At 37.7% G+C, this 20956-nt stretch overlaps 1 long non-coding RNA gene across 8 annotated transcripts in view; it reads left to right on the top strand.

Annotated features, from left to right (window-relative positions):
* Window positions 1–734: 734 nt before the first annotated feature.
* LOC311084975 overlaps window positions 735–20956 on the top strand; it is a 56068-nt gene continuing 35846 nt past the window's right edge. For 3 of the 8 annotated variants that reach the window (XR_014606684.1, XR_014606689.1, XR_014606690.1), the window contains exons 1-3: window positions 735–1022; window positions 5436–5551; window positions 11641–11743. This is a non-coding gene — a long non-coding RNA (uncharacterized lncRNA). Of the gene's footprint in view, window positions 1023–3592; window positions 3677–3734; window positions 3815–5435; window positions 5552–8205; window positions 8489–11640; window positions 11744–20956 lie in introns of all 8 variants that reach the window. The other 5 variants (XR_014606685.1, XR_014606686.1, XR_014606687.1 and 2 more) reach the window with 5 other exon arrangements.

Consider the following 20956-nt stretch of genomic DNA (forward strand, 5'->3'; position numbering starts at 1 on the left):
AAAGCAGTTCTTCCGCATTGTTATCCGTCTTTGAGATTTCTCTATCACATGAATAAAGCCAAATCTCTGTCTTCACATGCACGAGCATTAAAAGGAAACCAAATCATGACAAAATAAGAAAAAAGGGTGCATCATGCTTCATCACATTAGATAGCGGTTAACAGTTATCACCTTTTCACATATTTTGACTCATGTTTTTTGGAATCAGTTGGATAAAGCCTCTCAGTGAAGCATATGTGTGACAGTTTGATTCTCACGACAAGCTAACGGGGTGTAGTAAACAGATCGAGCTCTTTTAAAGCTGTGTTTTTCATTTTTAGTGTGAGCCAGGTATACCATTTGTGGTTTTGTACAATGCTTGATCAGATAGACAAGGCCTCCCTGTACCATTTTTTCACACTTCAGCCTGGTGCACTCGCTGTGTAGTGTGTGTGTGTATGAGCGAGGGTTTTTCAGCTTGTGCATCTACAGGATGTGTGGTCTGTTAAACCGCACCTCAGTTTCAGTGCAGACCAGCTCTCGTAGCAACCATGTGCCCCACACCCAAAGCTGCACACTCTCAGCGAGATGCTAATGTTAATTGTTGTCACCTTTGTAAGACAATGGAAACATGATCATGCTTTTTGTCGTCTTGTTGTGTCAGAGAATTCATCTGGTTTGGATTTCTGTGAGGGATTTGCTGCAAAACACTTCCATTCTCCAAGCTTATACTTTGAATGTGAAGGAAATAAAAGTATGATAAATAACGAGGAGGAGTAAAATGATAAACACTTCCTCTGTGGTTTGCATAAAGGCCTGATGTGCTTTTGTGTTCTTTGAATTCACTTCTATCTCACTTCATCTGAGGAGCAATGTTTGCATAATGTATAATGGTGTTGCCTGTTATATTATATTTACAATAATGAACCTTCAGTAGATCAACCTTGATACCAGGCGTGCTGCGTAAAAGCGTAAACAACACGAGGAATTAGCTCGGAGGCTAACAGCAAAGCGCTGCAGTAGAAAATCACATCAGACAGCAGGTGAGTTGGATTAATGCTTTTTAGAGTTGTGGTTCAGTCCCCTTCACTCACTTCCCATCATGCACTAGGGCGTGAATAATTAATATGGCCCCATTGAATGTTTGCTAGTTTTATTCACACTGTTGTTGACTTTGTTGTCATGTTAAGGATCATATTGTCTTCTGATGTCAGGATGATCTTGTTTCTCTACTTAAAAAGAACATATTGGTTGTTGCCAATCGTGTGTTTAGTGTTGAGGGTTGTGTGTCGCATTTTAAGGTATTTTGTGTTTTTATATCTGCTCTATCTGTATCTATATCTGTTTATCCTTGTTTGTTTTTTTAATTACTTTATTGTATTTAAATTTTTTATCTTTGTTTTATTTAATCTTATTGTATCATTTTATCTTGTTTATATATATATATATATATATATATATATATATATATATATATATATATATATATATATATATATATATATATATATATAGTTATTTCTTATCATTTTTTATATTTATATTTTATATTCTTATTTTTTCCTGTATTTTTGATTGGATTTTATTTTAATTTGTCAATTTCTTAAATATTTTTTCTCATTTTGTCCTATTTTGTATTTTATTTTTTTGATTTTATTTTATTATTATTTCTATTTATTTTTGGTATTTTTATTTTATCATCTCATCTATCTAATTTGTTTTATCCTATTTTTATTTTATTTTATTGTATGGTATTTTTATTATCTAAACTCTTTTTGTGGTTAAGACATTTTTTTAGAATTAATCTAAATATTTCATTTTTGCAATGTTGTCCAGTTTTAAGTCATTGCAGCTTGACCTTATGTTCAGTCACGACATTTAAAAAAATCCAACTACAAAAGCTATATGCAAACTGTTCATTCATTTTTTGAACTCAGTTTTTACAGTGTCGGTGTGTCACAACTGTATGCAGCCATTTGTTCAGCAATACCACTAATGGCCTACAAGTTACAGGGGTTGATGTGAAGGCTAAAGCGGCGGAGGGTCTAGCTGGGTGTTCCACGTGCAAGCACCAGGCGGCCATGTGTCTTTAAACCCAATAGCTGTTTTATTAGAGCAGTAATTACACGTCAGCTAGATGGGGGGTCGGTCAGGACCTCAAGGCACTTGCAGCCACTTATTACAGCTCAGATCAACGTCTCGATATAATGGCCTCAAACCGCTAGCGTGGCCTCTCTCGGGGGGTTTGGGCTTTGAATACGCAGGTCCCACTTATCTGGGGTTTGACAGTGCCTTCCTGCCCCGAGCCGACTGTCCCCTGATCTGTGATTACACCGTAATTAAGCGTCTGCGTGATGGGACATCAAACAGAACACAAAGTGTATTTTTTGGTATTCTCTGCAGAAGATCAGATGATGATGTTTCCTCAAATAAAATCGGTGAAAAGTCACCAAAGCATTAAAGTAACTGAAGCTGTGACTAAATGACTCACAATATCACACAATAAGATGATTCGGCAACAGAAAGTGCCCAAAATTGCTCATTGCACTAATGAAACGTGCACAGATGTGGGCCTTTTTTACTCCCTCGGAAACGTGGTGACTTTCAGAAGCGGTAATTGCTTCCGTTTAACTGTTAGAAGAAGGAAGGTAGAAAACGCAAGCTTGATATTATTCATATCACTCTTAAAAATAAAGGTTTATGGTTCCATGAAGAACATTTAACAACCTATTATGCAAAAAGTTATTTATTGTGGATAACGGTTCTTTTAAGAATTGAAAGGTTCTTTGGGGTGGAAACCCCCTTTGTGTTTTTAAACCTTGTGCTTATAATCTGCACTTTTAGCTCCCAGCAGGCGGTTCTGCTTATGCTAACGTTGATGTAACGCTTTCAAAATGTTTGGCTCGGACTGTTTATGTGGGATCATATGCTTTTCTCTTACATCAGGGCCAGAGCTTATGTCTTTCATTCGCTTGGTAATTATGTCAGCATCCAAGTGCCTGCACAACATAGTAATAAGTTGCCCATGTGAGCATGGAATGTTTTTAGATTCACAGTGTAGTTGCTTAGCAACACCAGATGTTTATAGGCTGATGTTGGTTTTGTTGCGTCAAGAAAATGCATGTTTTTAGCCTTGTGTAAGTGCAGTGAGATTACAGTGGAGCATGTTCCTGCTGAACTAACTTCATGCACAAGTTGAACTTAAGCCGAGATGAATTCCTCCATGGTCACTGTGGTCGCCTTATCTCAGAGAAAACATCTGGCAGAAACTCAAAGCTCGTAAAACTGGATCATCGTGATGAGGACCAGTGAAGTGGACAATCTTCATTTTCCAAATGTTAATTATCTGACCCATCAACTTTGTTAATTTTATATCTGCCTTTAATGTGAAGATATTAACCTCACCATCCAAAGAGTTTTAAAATACAAACATATTAATCTTCAAGAAAAGTGCACTTTGTATTTTTGTCTTTATTAAATAGTGAATTTAATTGTCCTATAATGTGCACAACCATTACAATCTTGGCAAGTTTTTCAATTAATACTAGACGTTGAGTGCTTCCTGTTTTTACTCAGCCTTTTTTGTTTATATTTGCCCTGGCTCGAGATTTAGTGAAATCTTACGACTCTGCTGTCAAGCTTCAGATTTCAACCAATGATAAGGCTTTGTTTTCCTTCAAAATGTAAGTGAAAGCAGGTGTGTATGTGTTTTCCTTTTGAATTGTAACCACTTCCCTTTCACTTTGCGTTTGCAGATATCTGAAGTCCGTTCTTCTTCTGAACGTCTCTTACACCCATTTTAACCAAACAGATTGTAACCAACAGCGGTGCTAATGTATGTACGGAAACACCCATTCCTGTCAATAGGGCCTCTAACAGAGCTGGTACACATATGTAAAATAACATTCATTCCCATGTACTGTATTTGTTACTTTTAAATAGGGCTGCACAATTAATCTAAATTAAATCTGAAATGTTTTGCTTCATGCTTTGTTTAAATGGTCACAGAGTAGTTCATACTATATAACTGTCCTACATGCTTAAAGTTATTGTGGTTTGCTTCTATTGCATCTGCTTTATTTCACTTATTAGTTTCTTCCTGCTGCCAAACACCTATTCAAATCTACTGACAGCATTTCACCATATTAGGAATGAGAAGATTAATATATTGCAAATGCTTGTCAATTGCAAACACATTCCTTAAAGCTCTTCTGTTTTCTTATAAAAAATAAAGGCCAGGTGGTTTAATTTGGACCACTTCAGCCTGAAGGAGCAAGGAGCAAGAGGAAAGGGAAAATATTGAGACGGAAATTTATTACTAGGTTCCAAAAAAGGGTCGAGGTACAATATGAATGCACAGGAAAGTGGGTTCACTTGGTTCACTATTGGGACACTGGTCAATTTAATCACAAGTGGACGACGCTAAACACAGGTGTAAACGGGGTCTTAAACCTTTTGATCTTGTCCACTTTCTGCCACTTCTAGAGGTAGTCGAAAACGCATTTAACCAGATTGCTTTTGTAGTGTAGACACTAATGGTCTAATGTGTTCGAACAGCCAAAAAAAGACTATTCTCCACCTACTGACCTAATGTGTAAACATTATGAGAAGAGCGCTAGCCCGACGGGATTTAAACTTACAAAAAACTTACCAAGCACATTGTTCTCTCAACATTCCTGATTTCTAACACGTATTCACCACGTTCGTCGTGGTCTTGCGTCTGTCAGAGCAGAAACTAAAGCTGATGCTCTCTGTGTGTTTTTCCTTCGTCTACAGTCGCGTTAATATGTTAATTGCGCGAGCTTATTTCATCCGTTAAATTGAAAGATCTGAAAAACCTCATACATTTACCAACCCATAAACCCTCCCCTCGAAGAAATCAAGACAGAAGGTCGAAAGTTTCCCTCGTCTACTGATCCAACCAAAACGCATCTTAAAAGTGCAGTAAGCGTTTTCTGAGAAATGCTGTTGAAAGTGGATCGGACTGAGCACCAAAACACACTTGTAGCCAATCAGCAGTAAGGGCCGTATACACTCATTAGGGGGGAGGTGCCTGTGTCGCATAGCGTGGTAGTGAATTTGTGGGCGGAGCTATCAATATATTGTGTGATCCTTTTGGAAAGGGGCGTGTATGTTTTGGTGATTTCAAATATCAACAATTTTTCAGAAATCGCTTACTGCACCTTTAATACCAGCTGTAAACAGGGCCTTAAAGGACAGAAGTTTCAGACTCTTTCCATTGGAAGTAGTGTGTGAGGGAAACATGATTTAGCTTAAAGACAAAGGCATGTTTTGTATAGCCTGAACATGAAAGCTGCTGTTTCATTGTGATTTTATGACTTTTGTTCTTTTAGCTGTGATATCGAAGCAGCAATATGAGATGTTAAATGTTTATCAATGTTCATCTGCTTGCAAGATTGGATGAAATGAAACACAATCTCTTTTGTTTTCTTTAGAGCGTTTGTTTTGGTGGCTTGTGTCTGTGTGGATGGACATTATTTTGGAAGGAAGTGGGCCTGACAGATGTTGGTGTCTCTCTGGAAGCATGGTGACGCTGTGAATCTCCTCTGTGGTAAGATCTCAATCCACAGTCATGCAGATAAACAAGCATTTCTCAAAGCGGTTCTGCCTAAAACCCAATTCACTAAGAGCTCAACCTCCATTTTCCCTTTTGCTTCACCACGTCACGATTGATAAACATCGCAAACTGCCGTGAAGGTTTTGTACGCACTATATACACACACATACAGTCTAAGACTTGTGTTGAGTGGTTAGACCTTTTCAATGAGTCGATGTGAGTGCTGCAGAAATGAAACAAGACTTTATTGCAAAGTGCTGATTAGTGGTTTCATTCAGTCAGCAGCACCTGCTGTTTTCTGTGATGTTCCTGTGAAGTAGAAGTTCATGCCGTTTAGACCCTCAATTATGCTGTATTCTCGGACTACAGGGAACTGAGCAGAAAAAAATGGTAATATGACAAAATGTACATTTTTGTAGGCGGTGATCTCACTCCGTTTAACGCCATAGTATGGTAATGTATACTATAAGTAAGCCATTTGTATAGGTTCATTTCCCAGAAGACTGTAAACCCTGCTTTCAATGTTTCTCTGTTTGTTTGAGCGTCCCAACCAATGTTGTCTTAAATACCTGTAGAAAACTATTCCCATTCATCTCAATGGGAGTTGCTCTGCTATAATGGGACTTCTATAATCCAGAAGTATATGATTTGATGGCTGCTAAGCAGATGGAAAAATGCAAGTCTATTTCATTTCTATTTCAGCCCCAAAAGAAAAAATGTTGGCAGCAAAATGTTACAGTTTACGGCATCTATACTAAATGGCTCATGCTAACCACCCAGACAGTGTTTGGCTGGACAGTATGGGCTAGTTAGCTGGTATTGATCTCGGTAAAGCAACAATTAGGGTGCTTTCACACTTGGTTTGATTGCCTGATCCAAACCCCAGTATAACCGCGTTTCCACCAAAATTATCCAGAACAATTTGTCTCAGGAACTTTGTTTCCCCCAGACCTGTTACTGTCTGCGTTTCCATCGCAGTCTAAAGTAACGTGAAGATTAGGCAAATTAGTCCGTTGACGTAGGACTGCGCGCGACTTTCCAGTTCCCGCTGGATTTCAGCCTCCGCATATAAGCTTAATAAAGCTAGAACCTCTTTGTCAGTCCATCGTTCGTATTTTTTAAACTCCTTTTTTGTTTCGAATAGCAAACAACTCTTACTGCACGCACCGCAACAGACTTGGATGAAAAATGGTGGTTGAAATAAAATGCTGCGTGAACTCAACCAATTAGCATGTTCAGCTCCCAAGTCCCACTTCCGAAAGTTCCTGAACTTTGAAAAAGTACTACCTCACAAGCAGGGACTTTCTGAGGGGGAAATTGTTACCCGGAACTTCATTTAGACCCTGGTCCCTGCGGTCGAAATGCGGCTTTAGATTGTTCCCCTCTCCCCTGCCCCCCACTGGATTGTGTTCACAATATATTATTTGGGTCCAAAACGGAGTGAATTTGCATCATCAAAGCAGCAGCTGTTTCCCCTGTTGGTTGGTAACAACAATGTAAAAAATGTTGCTGCAATTAATAATAACTTAAAATTTGTTGAGATAACATAACTATCCAACTAAACAAAAGTTAACTAAACGTAATATTTTAAGTCAAGCACGAACACATACTTTAAGTTGAAACAACACATTATTTATCCTAATGTTGAATTTTAAGTTGTGATCAATAATCACAGCAATCATTATTTACAGTAAACAAAGCAGGAGAAGGCAGCAAAATGCATAGCTTTGTTCACCTCACTTTTATATTTTGATCTGCCACGAATGTACAGCAAATTTTCTAAAGAATGTGGGAGTCCATTTCTTCTCTCTGCTTGCAGTGCGTCAGTCACGTTTGCCAGAAAAGGGAGTGAGAACACACAAACACGCAGTTTTATCAAATCATACGTCACTTCCACAATTCACATGAATTGTGAAAAGAGTTCACATGAACGTACGCCAGACCACCCTTTTTATTCAGACTCGGGTACGGTTCGGAAAACAGCGTTCACATCATCCAATCAAACCAAACTCTGATGTCAATCGAACCCAGGTGTGCACCAAAAATGCAAGTGTGAAAGCACCCTAAGTAACAGAAATAGTATGATTTCAGCCGGACTAACTCTAAAAAAGTGAATTACTGCTTAATTCCAAATGAAATCGAACTTTTAAAGCACATGTAAACGAATCTACGGAAATATTATCATAGTTCAGTTTGCATTTTTGTAATCCAGCTGTACACACGTGCTTATTTAGCAACTATATTATTACCTTTGCACAAGTACAAGCATGGATTATTATGGGTAACAGCTGGAGGTTTTGCAATAGGAGTCTACCACTAGCTGGTACTAACTCTGACTGATTTGGCAGTCCCTGGTAGAATCGTTTGTCTTGAGACATTCCATATGCGAAGATAGCATGCTTTTCGACCTCAGCCAAACCGTGATGATAGCGATAAGTTCTGATTGGGTTGGCGCAGTGTAGAGTCGTGTGCTGTATATCTGTACCTCCATGTCACGTTTTATTAAATGTTAATGCGTTGGAACTACACGATTGATAGCAGAAGAATGCGTCCGAGCGGGAGTGTTCGCAAGCCCCTGCCAGGAGTTTGATAAAGCGGCATGTCGCGCACTGAAAGTTGAATCTTTCTTGAATGTTTTCTTATAACAGAGCGCATCACGAGTTCCCAAGAATGCTGAGAGGATCCGAACATTAGCCCGCACACAGCATTCTCCTAAGGGGAAGATGTAGAAGTGAGGGGAGGAGGGGAATTGCTCCATCCAGCGCTGTCAAAGAGCTGCCAACTCCTGTTGGCCACACATCTGCTGTGCATTAAGGCCTGGACTCTTCGGTGATGAAACCCAGCCTTGGCTCGCAGGGGGAAAGCCTGTGATTGGAGCACCGGCGCTCTGTCGACTCCGGGGCTCGGAGCCCAACTCAGTCCTACAGCTGGGTGGGTTTCCCCCTCTGTTGCCATGGTTTCCCTGCAAACACGAAAATCAGGCGCCTTGCAAAAGCATCTGGGCCCCCTCTCTTCATGCCTCAGTGTTACATCATGTGGATTCCAGCACTTTATCTTCCTCTGGTTGGTGTCCATCTCCCATTGCGTCCTCGGGCAGACCCGCTCTGTTTTGATTGTTCGGTTTCTGTTGTGCTACTATGACTAAGCGGTAACACTGTATTTTTACAGTGTCCTTGTTACACATGTTACATGTACTTACCATAGTAATAACAGTAAATTATGCATTATTACATGCAACTAACCCTCAACCAAATCCAAATCCTACCCTAACCCTATAGTAAGTATATGTAGTTAATTAATATTACTCAGTACTTAAATGTATAATTACACTGTAACAATGACACCTTAAAATAAAGTGTAACCCTTACTAATTGGGATTTGGAAATTGCAAGGACATTTATGCTACGTTCACATTAATCAGGATAAGTTTGAAAACATCTTTTTCTTTATGTTTTGAAACAAAACCATCATTTTCAAATATATCCAGATAGCCTTAGCATGTGTAACACTCAAAAACATCTTGATTGCTGTGGTTTGACTTGATACACGATGTGTAACAAGTGTGTGAAAGGTGCTTCTACCCCAAGCAGAAGGTTCATGCAGCTGCGCGTACCACTTTGGTATCCCACACCTGCCACTGCTTACAAAGAATCAGGTCAGTGTTAGCTGCATGTACCGTTGCGGTTTTAGAAGAAGTGCTAACTCAAGTGCTAACGTTATGGCAACCCCTTGTAAAACAAAAGAACAAGTGTGCATCTGTGCATAAATGCGGTCTGGAAGCAGCCAAACACTGGTACACTTTACCCTGCATTAGGGTGTGGAACTTAACCAGCTCAGAATCGGAGGACGAGGCTAACCTGTGATTCGTGGACATCTAGAGTGTAACAGTTTGATAATAAAACTTTTTAGATGTTGTTTTAGGATTGCTCAAGTGGGAAATATCCCTTTGTCCTTTCATTCAACTTTGATGACATACTCTTCGCATGACAAACTTCCCCTTCTAAGAAACTCTGAGGGTTCCTGCTTGATGGAAAGTTGCAGAATGTGAATATGATGCTGGTTTCAGACAGAATTTCAAGCCTTGTGCATTGACGCTGTCCAATTCTACATTCCCCCAAACCAACTACCTCAAAAACCCAGAAGGAAATAGTTTTCATTACATTCTTTACAATTAAACCAGTTACTCCATGTGACCCTGACCTTTTTACTGTGTTGCCTTGAGGTACGCCTCATTATATTTTTAGGAATGTCATTTTAGCTTGTTATTTTAGTGCATTTTTCACTTTTTATTTAAATTTTTTATGGAGTGATTCAGAAATATCATAGCTGCACGTACGTTTTACATGTAAGAAATGCTTTTAATAAGAAATGTTGGTAACACTTTAGTTTAGGGTCCAATTCTCAGTATTAAGTAGTTGGTTAGTAGCATGCATATGATATTGGCTGTTTATTAGTTATTATTAATGCCTTATTTTGCATGACCATATTCTACATCCCTTAATTCTGTCCAATACCCAAACTTTACAACTACCTTACCAACTAATAATAAGCAGTAATTAGGAATTTATTGAGGCAAAAGTCATAGTTAATGGTTAGTTAATAGTGAGAATTAGACCCTAATCTAAAGTGTGACCGAAATGTTACTTTCAGAGCATTAAAGCTTGAAGTTCCACCATGTTTTTTGCTCTTCTTAAGAACTGTTGCTCATTGATGGTTGGCTGCGCAGTGCTTGTTATAGCATGATTTAAAGCAATGTCTGCAGTTCCGATTTTCTAGAGAGTGAAAAATTTAAGAATTAGGCATAGGACTTTACATGACAATTACATGTATGTAACTACAGCAATGGCATTTAACACAGATTTGGAATATACACTCTATATATATATATATATATATATATATATATATATATATATATATATATATATATATATATATATATTCTAGTTAACTGAAGTTGAAAATGAACCAATAAATTGATTCAATGGAAAGAATGTAGTCTACGATGACTTCTGGAATATGGTGATGCAACCACAGATGAGACACCTTTAAAAAGACAGGTGTGAAATCCCTCATAAATCTTTCACACTGATCTCTTTAACCTGCCCCCCCCCCTGTAAAAGGCAACAAAACAGGTGGAACATACTTCACAGTGTTAAGCAGGTGGACAGCTATGACACGAGAGGAAAGAATTGGGCACTGGTGTAAACAGATTTTAAGAGAGGAATTGCCTCATCAGATCTATAAACTGGTGAGCTCCCAGACCACAAACTGATCAAATCACAGGAACTACTTTGATGGCAGTCCATGAACTAGTGGATCCAGTTCCCTTGAGTCTCTTGCCTGCATATCCCACATCAGTATTATCTTTATTTATTTTTCCAAACACCCCTTTTGATGTGTCTTTGCTATGGAAAAGCTGACACATAACCACAATCTGAGGATTTATTCAGGATACTTTGCATGCTTCCAAAAGCCTGTCAGCAATAATGTGACTGAATAAATTATTTAATGTAACTTAACAGTGTTTTTTAATGTAACTTTTTACAGTTTTTTTTCATCCCTGTACACTGTAAAAAAAAAAAAAGTTTCTGCCTTAAATTTTAATCAACAATTGGGGATATTTTGGGGATATTTAATTTTATTCTATCAATCAATAAATTCCACTAGAAACAAACCTTGTTGTATTATTTTATTTTATTTTAATTTAATACTGTGAAGCTGCTTTGATACAATCTGTATTGTGAAAAGCGCTATACAAATATACTTGATTTGATTCGATTTGATTTAAAAATCAGTTGAATCTTGTATAGCTTGAAAGTTGAATAGTTGAAAATTACTTAACTTAAAGCAATGTAAAAATATATGTTGTCATAACGTATTATTCATCTAATTTTTTACAGTGTAGTCCTGGCAGTGATTGAATTGAGTTTGTGTTACTAAAAGGGATTTGAAGTATTTCAAAACAGTATATTTGTGCTACAGATATGAATACTAACTTGACTTATGTGGCTTGATGCAGTATTAGGGTGTGCTATTCTTTTTTTTAAAAAGTAAATAGACTTACATTCTTTGTCTGACAGATGATAAAATGTGCAGAAATCTTATAAACCTCCTTGAATGAGGGTCTGGAGCCATATCTAGAGATCCCAATGTCATGGTGATTTCAGCTGGACTCTTTTGAAGGTAAGCAAACACACATTTTCTTTGGAAAATTTAGTGTTGCACTGTTATTTTGTTGTAGCAATGATTGGCGACTAGCCCACTCTTATACTTTGTTTATAGCGCAGAAAGGGCACATCAAATAAACATTTAATCGTTTAGTATTTGCCCTAAAATTCAAGCACACAAAAGATCAGATCTTGATCATGTATGTTTTACTTCCATGTGTCACAAAGCTAGCTACCCTTCTTGACAGGCTAAGCTAGGTTCAGGCTTAGCCAGGCTAGTAAAAATTCCTGGGTGCAGGTGTGCAGCAATAAAGTAAAAGGGCAAAGCCTATTTTCCACCACTGCTTTTCCACTACGGCAAACCAACCGTCACTTTCACCAGTAACCATGACTCACACAACTCTCTCAGACAACACTGTAACTTTTCAGCATTGAGCCGCAGAAACAGGTGTCACAGTAGCCGATGACAAATGCCGTATGTCATTCCTATCAGTAACCACAACACTTACAAAATTCTGTGACTCCTCAGTGTGACAAAATAATAGTTAGCTCATGGTAAGATATCCATATGTCCAACAAACACTTGATTGTCATTGTGAAGAAAAACATTTTCCACACAGAAAAACTGTTGCTAACACGCCCAGCGGATTTCATAGACTTCAGGGTTTATAGAGAAGCTTAAAATGTACTAAACAAATCAAATTGCTTTTTAAACTAAATTAACTTCAACTGTTGGTGTTTGCATTTAGCCTGGGTAGGAATTGGCAAATACTGCCATGGAGCGCCAGTAGCCATGTTTTGATTACGGAAACGTTGATAGTTGTTGTTGTAGGCACGGCGTTTGCAGCAACAGGCGCCAAGTAATTGTAATGTGCATTTTCAATAAAAGCTGCTTTTGTGCTCCTGATTTCTCACAATCTATATTTGTGTAAGTGTTTTAAGACAACTCCGATAAGACAACCGCTGGATTTCCCAGCACTGATAAAGCATTCCAGACGTAATCGTGACTCTTAGTAGCTTGCTAATGAAGGGATTTCAAAGCTCATTGCTGGTGTTGTATTTACAATCACTCTCCTGTTGAAAAGCCTTGTGTATACACATTTCACTGTGATGCCTTGAGCTTTTTTTAAGCGCTCTTTGATTGATACCAAAAGCCTCACTCTCTACTTCCGAATGAAAACATTTGTTGTGCCATTTGATGAAAATATGTGCTGATTTGGTCAACAAAGTACACGGAAGTAGGCTAATGCTATGTAGGAAATCACTGTTAGCAAACACTATATATATCTTATCTACTCCTAATATTAGTACCTTAAAGATGCATAGTACCTAATATGTACTACTAAGGTACTAATATGCACCTTTTAGGGGAAGATAAAGTACAATGATGCTGTTTTGGTGATGCCCCAGTGACATTATGGTCTTAAATTGTTTTGGACGGTATACTAGTAGTTATTCATATTTTACTTAAGAGCACAAGGAAGACTTTCGGAAAAAAAAGTTAATATTTGTACCTGTTTGGGGCAGTACCGTAAAAAGTACCCTTGTGTACCTCTACCTCTAAAATGGTTCTCTATAGGGTGTACTTTACATGCACCATTAAGGTATTAACATGCGGTAACACTTAACGCAGATTATATTTGTTTAAATATAAACATTGTTTGACAGTTCCGAGCTGTTGATTTCATTTTCATATTTCAGTAACACTTTATTTTACTTTGCAACTACATGACAACTAACTCTCATTAGAGTATTAGTAAACTGTCTGCTTAATATCTGCTTTGTGTTGGTCCTCCAACAGACATTATACTGACTATAAGTAACTTTGCAAGTACATGTCAATTTATTCTAATCCTAACCCTACTAATACTCTACTAGCACTCGAGTAGGTGCAACATTACTTAAAGTCAACAGAATGTGTTAAAGGGACCATCAAAATAAAGTAAAACCTAGGGGTAGATAAGATACAATCATGCAGTTTTGAGGGTATTGCCTTTGTGACATTGTAGTATTTCCTATAAGTAAAAATGTTTGGATGGTATACTAGTAGTTTTCCTCTACATCTTTTGCTTAGGAGTTTGAGAGAAGACCAGATTTAGCAAGTAAGCCATGAGCAATGAAAGGTCTTGTGCAACACTAACTTTATGACTGATTTGTCATATGTAAGCCTTTTCAAACTCCCTTTGCATTACTCAGTTCCCAGTTTACCAGGAAACTTCTACTACCAACTACCTCATCCAAACTCTGCTGCATTGATTCTAAGCAAGTCTGCTTATATAGCCTCTCCCAAAATAGCTGCACCCTCATTGGTGGAACAAAGGTTCTCACTGAATCACTTTGGACCAATTAGAGAGTAGCACTTCCTGTTCTGCGAAAGATGTTTCCTGTTGATAGCCAGGCGCCGAGGGACAAGACATTGCAAAGCTGGCCATGTTTTGCTGACCTTTGTGAGGTCTGTAGAAACACAGTTGGTGATAGCAGTGTGCCGTGTGCAGGAACACATGGCTCCGTCAGCTGCGTGAGAGCCAATGTTTTGGTCCGAGTGTAAACACACGCGCTGATGAGGTGCCTTGACTGTAAGCACATGTGTCTATGCTGGCTTCCCGGTGGCTCGCTATGACACTAATGATACATCAAGGTCTTCTATCTGAGCTAGTAATGCATTAGCAAAGGATTACAAGGACTAAACAGTGTGTGGTTGTATACAATGGAGAGTTTGATTGAATTATTTGTTGGATCTTGATTCCCAAACTTGCTCAAATTTTCCAAAGAGTCTCCCATTAAGGGTTGATAATGCAAGGTTAAAATCTGATGCTTTCATTCATGATGTTTATGTAAAGCTGGTGCGTTAACATCCTCAATTTATTACCAAGAAATTAAGAAGTGTTTAGAAGCTTAGGGTTGTTGATTACAAGGGTCTTCAAAAAGGATCGATTTCGAAATGGGTTTTCTAGTTCCCTTTGGGTAGCGATCTACACTCAGCTGTTTTTTTTTTTTTTAAAGTTTAAATCCGAAAGCTTTTTCAAAGTCATCCAGAGCCAAGCACAAGACGTCCAGGATTCAGGAAACAGTGTAGTATCCTGAGACAGATTTCTTGGGGAAAATTCTCTGTTGTGAAAACATTGCATTTCCTTGTTCTTAAAACAGACAAAATGAATGGCTAAAGCCAACAATGCAACTTTCACAGCACTTTAAAAGGGAACTGCCACTTACAAAGTGCACTTCACACATGCTGAAATGCATGGTCAATTGTGTGGCGTTGTTCTCTGGATGTATTACGCAAGTTAGAGCATTTATAGGCTTGCGACAAGCCTGTTGAACTGGTTATTAATATTGGCAAACATTACAATGGTAACTGTCCCTAACATTTATTTTTATTTTTAAGCTGATTATATTTGTCTAAATATAAACAATGATTGACAGTTCTGAGCTGTTGAGTACAAAGTAACTTTGTAACTACTGTCTGCTTAATATCTGCTAACTCTTTATTCTGATGGTCCTCCAACAGACATTCTACTGACTATAAGTGCAAGTGCATGCAAACTTATTCTAACCCTACCAGTCTACTAATACTCTCCTAACACTCTGAGAGTAGGTGCAATGTTACTTAAAGTCAAGTCATATTCCTTTTGACTTGAAAATTACTTTTAAATTGCATTTTTGTTTTTAGGAGAAAGCATGTCAATTTCAGCATCTGTTAACTGTTAAATGCTGATTATTTTTTGGTGTTTTAGCATTGTATACCACAATGTACACTATATCATAATACTTGACATTGGCATTGATTACCTCTGTTTATACTAGACATTTAGTTACTGATCCTGATTGACTGAGAAACACTGGAAGCTGTTGATTAATCTGAAAGTTTGCATTATAGTTTCATATCACTTTCCATAGCGAACTTTATGAGGATGGAGCGCGCACATGATTCATTTTCCATAATTCATCGGTCTGTCGTCAGTTATACCACACTTGTTTATCCAGGCTACGATGGCAAAAAAAAGAGACTTTTTTATTAATGTTAGTGATGATTCATTTATTTGTTGGGCTGTTGAACGCATTGAAGGATTGAGAAATGTTTTTGTTTTGTTTCCAAAACTGCACACACACATACATAGGCTTACATACTTTCACACACACCATCACTTATATCCTAAGCATGCATGCAATGTGCTTGCGGCTTCAACAATGACTACATGAATGCATAATAATTATGCAGCAGTTTGTGTGTTGTGTCAACTCTGTTGAGTTTTATTCTTCATACATGATTATTATTATTTTTTGTAATTATTTATATACATTTTAGATTGTACTTTCATGGATGTACAAGGTGAGTATACATTTCATATTATAGATGTAGCTTTTTCTTTTAAATTTTAAATCGTTGTAATAAGCGTTTTGTAGGCAGACTAGCTCGTTCCATGTTACTTTCTGGTTAGTTTACCTGCAAATGAGGCGAATATGAATGAAATGCTCTCCTTTTTATTTCCAAGCCGCGGTTTGACGTGGGATTGCGTGAAGCAATGACGTCCCTTCTTTGTGTGCCAAGAACTGTTCTGATATGAAGCCAAATTAGCGTTAGTCATTGAAGATGGCTGAGTATTCCCGAAAACGCTATGTTAAGTACAATAGGCCTTCCTTTTTTCATCATGTTCACAGGAATCACACACAGAGGCCTTCTTTTTTCTCAAACAATGGCTGATTGGCTTGACGTTCTCACATTGTGTCAATGTTTGAGTGTGCATTGAACTCTGGCAGTGAGGTAATATCCTCAGCACAGCAGCACGTTTGATGTTTGTTGCATTGAAACCGAGACTGAACATTGACATCATGGCTAACTTTGGCTTGCGGGACAATACTTCTTGGTTTTCTAGAGAGCTTACGTGGTGGAATATCATATAATTGGCCGCAACTGTGGCATACCAGTGCAAATTAACCTTTGATGGCACTAGTAAGTGGCTGTACACAAACCCACACCGCTACTAAAAGTGACAGATGGTAAGTGAAGTCTCTAAATAGGCCTTTGAGAGGGAAGGATTGCTATATGTAAACATACCTGTACTGTTGACCCACACTACATAAAGGCACCCTTGGACGAGTACATGTACCATAAAAGAGTCCTTTGTGTCAAAAACAAAAGCTTCCGAGTATTTCTTGCACCTTTACCTACAGCTTTACAGTTATTTGGTAAGATTAATGACTGTAGAAGTAAAGAGTTGTGTTTACCTTAGTTGTGTCCTGCTAAATGGCTAAAAAAACACTAGCGATCAAAAGTTTGTTTTAGTGTTTTCTAAAAGAAGTCTCTTATGCTCACCAAAGCTACGTTTATTTGATCAAACGGAATATTGTCAAATATTATTACCATTTAAAATAACTGTATTTTGAATTCTGATTTGGTGCTCAAGAAACATTTCTTACTATTGTCAATGTTGGAAACAGTTGCACTGCTTAATATTTTTGTGGAAACCATGATACCTTTTTTCAGGATTGCTCGATGAATAGAAATGAAAAAATAGCATTTATTTGAAATGGAAAACTTTTGTAACATAAATTAATTTGCTGTCCCTAATGCACCCTTGCTGAATAAAATTAATTTCTTAAAAAAAAAAAAAAAAAAAAAAATTGACATTTCACAGAGTCCATTTAGCCTGTTACATAATCTGTCTTGCATCTTTAGACCTCAAATAACCTAAACTAAATAAGACATACTGTAGTGTAGTGTGGCTTAGGACCGGTTTAGTGAATGCACCTCAAGGTAGACACAGAGTACAGGATCAGAATGTAGTAATTATTTTGTTGACGGTTATTCTTAGAATGTTGGAGCATTGTTATTCCAACAGACTGTCCTGTCCCAAACGCTTACCATTGGTTTCTCCACTTCCTCTATTATGCTGAGAAAAAAAAATGCATCTTTCCACTTAAAGACATACTGTACTGTACATTAAGACAGGTTTGGAGAATGTATCTCTAGGAATTCCATATAATCACAGCGTACAGGATCAGAATGTATCTGTGCCTTATGTTACTCTAAGCTAAGACCATCTTGTAGGACTTTTATTCTCAAAATTTTGATGTTTTGGAGCATTGTCAGTCCAACGGATTGTCCTGTCCCACACTCATGCCATCAATTTTTCTCCACTCCCATCAATATTTTTTCATTGTGCAGACCCCCCTACCCCAAAACCTAGTTTTCTGGTCTTAGCTTTTGCCCAAAACCCCTTCTTAAACCAACAAACAGAGCAGAATGCAAGATCAATTAAAGACCAGAAAACCATTGGTTTTAAGCTACTTTTTGACCTTTATTCCTAAAAAAACATTGACATTTTACAACATTGTCAGTCCATTTATCCTGTGAACATCTTGCATCTTTAGATCTAAAAAAACTAAGACACACTGTACTGAACAGTAGGACAAGTTTAGTGAATGCAGTTCCAGGCATCCCAGGTAATCACAGAGTATAGGATAAGAAGGTATCAATTATTTTTATGAGTGTTTGTTCTCAGAATTTTGATGTTTTGGAGCATTGCCAGTCCAGCATATTAATTTGTCCCAAACCCTTGTCACTTTCTCCAATGTTTGTCCATTATACACACAACAAATTCTTAAACCAGCCTAAGATGGCTTTCGGGCTTTTTAAAACCAGCCAACCAGACCGGACTGCAAAATCAACTAAGAGCAGAAATCCATCTTTGGTGGACCTTTATTTTAAAAAAGTTGACATTTTGCAGCATCGTTAGTCTGTTTAGCCTGTGCACATTGTCTATCCTGCGTCTTTAGACCTCAACTAACTTAACCTAACTAAAACATACTCTATTTGGACAGGTTTGATGAATGAAGTTCCAGGCATTCCGGTTCATGTCTGCATACAGGATCAGAATGTATTTTGCAACCTTAAATAACCTAAAGACACACTGTACTGTACATTAGACTGTCGTTCCCCAACGAACATTTCAGTGAACAGTTTTTACAAGAACAATTTTTTTCTTAATGTAAAGAATATTTTAATAATAAAGAAGCTTTTGCCCAATGGAAAGTTTCCATGGATATTAAAGGTTCTTCATTGAACCGATCAATGCCAATGAAGAACCTTTATTTTCAAGAACCTAAGTAGCTTTTATGCTTATTTTTGGACCTTTATTCTTTAAACTATTGACATTTTCCAGTCTCGTCAGTCTGATTAGCCTGTGCACATCATATATCGTGTGTCTTTAGACCTCAAATAACCTAACCTAAATAAGACCTACTGAACTGTACAATAGGACAGGTTTAGTGAATGCAGTGCCAAGAACACTAGTTCATGGATCAGAATGTATCCGTGCTTTGAACTGTTTGTTCTAATAACGTGTAATTGTCTGATCTGTGTTATGTGCCTGCGGCGCTTGCTGCTCCTCCATGTGAAGATACTCTTGAGTTAATTTCATCATTCTTTCAAGGAACTCAAACACAGTTCACAACAGAGGTATCTGGGTCAGCTTGAACCTGAACGCGTTTTTGTTCTATTCTTGTATTAGTCCGATAACTACAGTATGACTTGAACATGATTAAAGACAACGTCGCTCAATAAAACGATCAAAACTCAATCGCCAAAGCCATATCGAGTTCTTAATATCTAACTTGCTGCATGGCAACCACGTGTTTGTTTGGGTTTTGATCTGAAGCACAATCAATAAGGGAAAGAAAGGAGAGATGGACTGCGAGCTTTGAGCCTGGAAATGTATTTCACCATCCCTGCCGCATTCCTTCAGATCGTTTGATGAGAACCACTCACTGGGAGAAAAAAAGGCTCTTACTTGCAAGTGTTTGCTGAATGAGTCATTTGCGGTGTAAGTACATATTTGTAAAAGGTCTCATAATGACAACAGTGCGAGTGACAGGCTGAACAGGAAGCCCAGCAGGAACCTTTGCACAAACAGAGCAGCCGTTTTTTTTACATGCTGACCTGATGGCAGGAGGGAAATAAACAAAAAGTTTTTGGAAAATTTTCATTTTTTAAGTTTATGGTATAAAATGCATATATAACAGCATATAAATAACATGGCAAAGTTAATGTTTTCTCAATTTTCTGTAAATTAATTTTAATTTGTGCATGAACACAATAACATTTCTTTAACTAATTGAAAGATAAAATTATCTTTTGTACCATTGCCCATAGTAGTACAGACCTGCCTATGAATTTTTGCCTATGTATAAATGTATTTTTTTTAAATCCATCCCAATCCAATCCATCCATCCAAATCCAGTCCCTTCCATCTGTCAAAAAATCTATATATATTTTTTTATTAGATCCATTTTGTGTCAAAAAATAAAATGAGTAAATTAGAGCATAATATTACATGTAATATTTATATTTAATATTAAACAATTTTATTGACTTGACTGCACTGACACTATTGGTTGAGAACTGAGCTGGAAGATGACATCACTTTTTTTTTCCTGCAGAACTGCTTTATAGACGAAATTAACTAATTAAATAATTGAAGATCTTTTACAACGGAACTAAATCAACACTGAAATGACTTCAGCGGAACAATGACAGCGTTTTCTTTTCGAGCTGCTGTACAGCTGTTTGCATCGTTGAATCATTTCCTGTTATCACTGTAAAGCATTTCCACTCTGTCTCAGATTTTTAGATCCCAGTATAAGCTAGCATGCAAAGACAGATAGTTGTTCTCACTAACGCCTCGAAGTGAAAAACAACATTCCTTGCTGTCAAATGTCCCTGGGATTCATTGTCACAAGTTTAGGAATAACTTATGTGCCTTGGAAATGGCATTTGGGGTCTTTGTGTTTAACCGAGACCGTTCAAACAGGTCTGAGCAACTGGCGGATGTGTGAAGGTCACCGTGAGGGTAGGAGCCTGATGGGCCGCACGTGTTTACCTACTCATCAACAACAAAAGGCAACCATTGCGAGCTTAACCGTGCATGCTAGTTTAATGGAGTATGCAAAGGATACACTTTTGTCTGGCTACAGCCGTCATCAACTGTAAACGCTGTTTTTGCCTTAAATTACAGTGTTATGCCTGTGCCAAGTCAACAATTTTGCTACGCAAAGTCTTTGAGGTATAGTTACAGGCCATAAAACGCAAGATGCAGCTAGTTTTATTGTGTTGGAGCCGAAACGCTTATTCCTTTTGCGCATTAACATGGACCCAGGGTGTGTTCGGACTGAATTTTTTTTCCCTCTAGTGAAACACACGTCTTTGTTTTATCTGATCCCCCCCATCTCA

This window comes from Abramis brama (assembly GCF_963993115.1).
Source record: "Abramis brama genome assembly, chromosome: 6".
In the NCBI taxonomy this organism is placed as follows: domain Eukaryota; kingdom Metazoa; phylum Chordata; class Actinopteri; order Cypriniformes; family Leuciscidae; genus Abramis; species Abramis brama.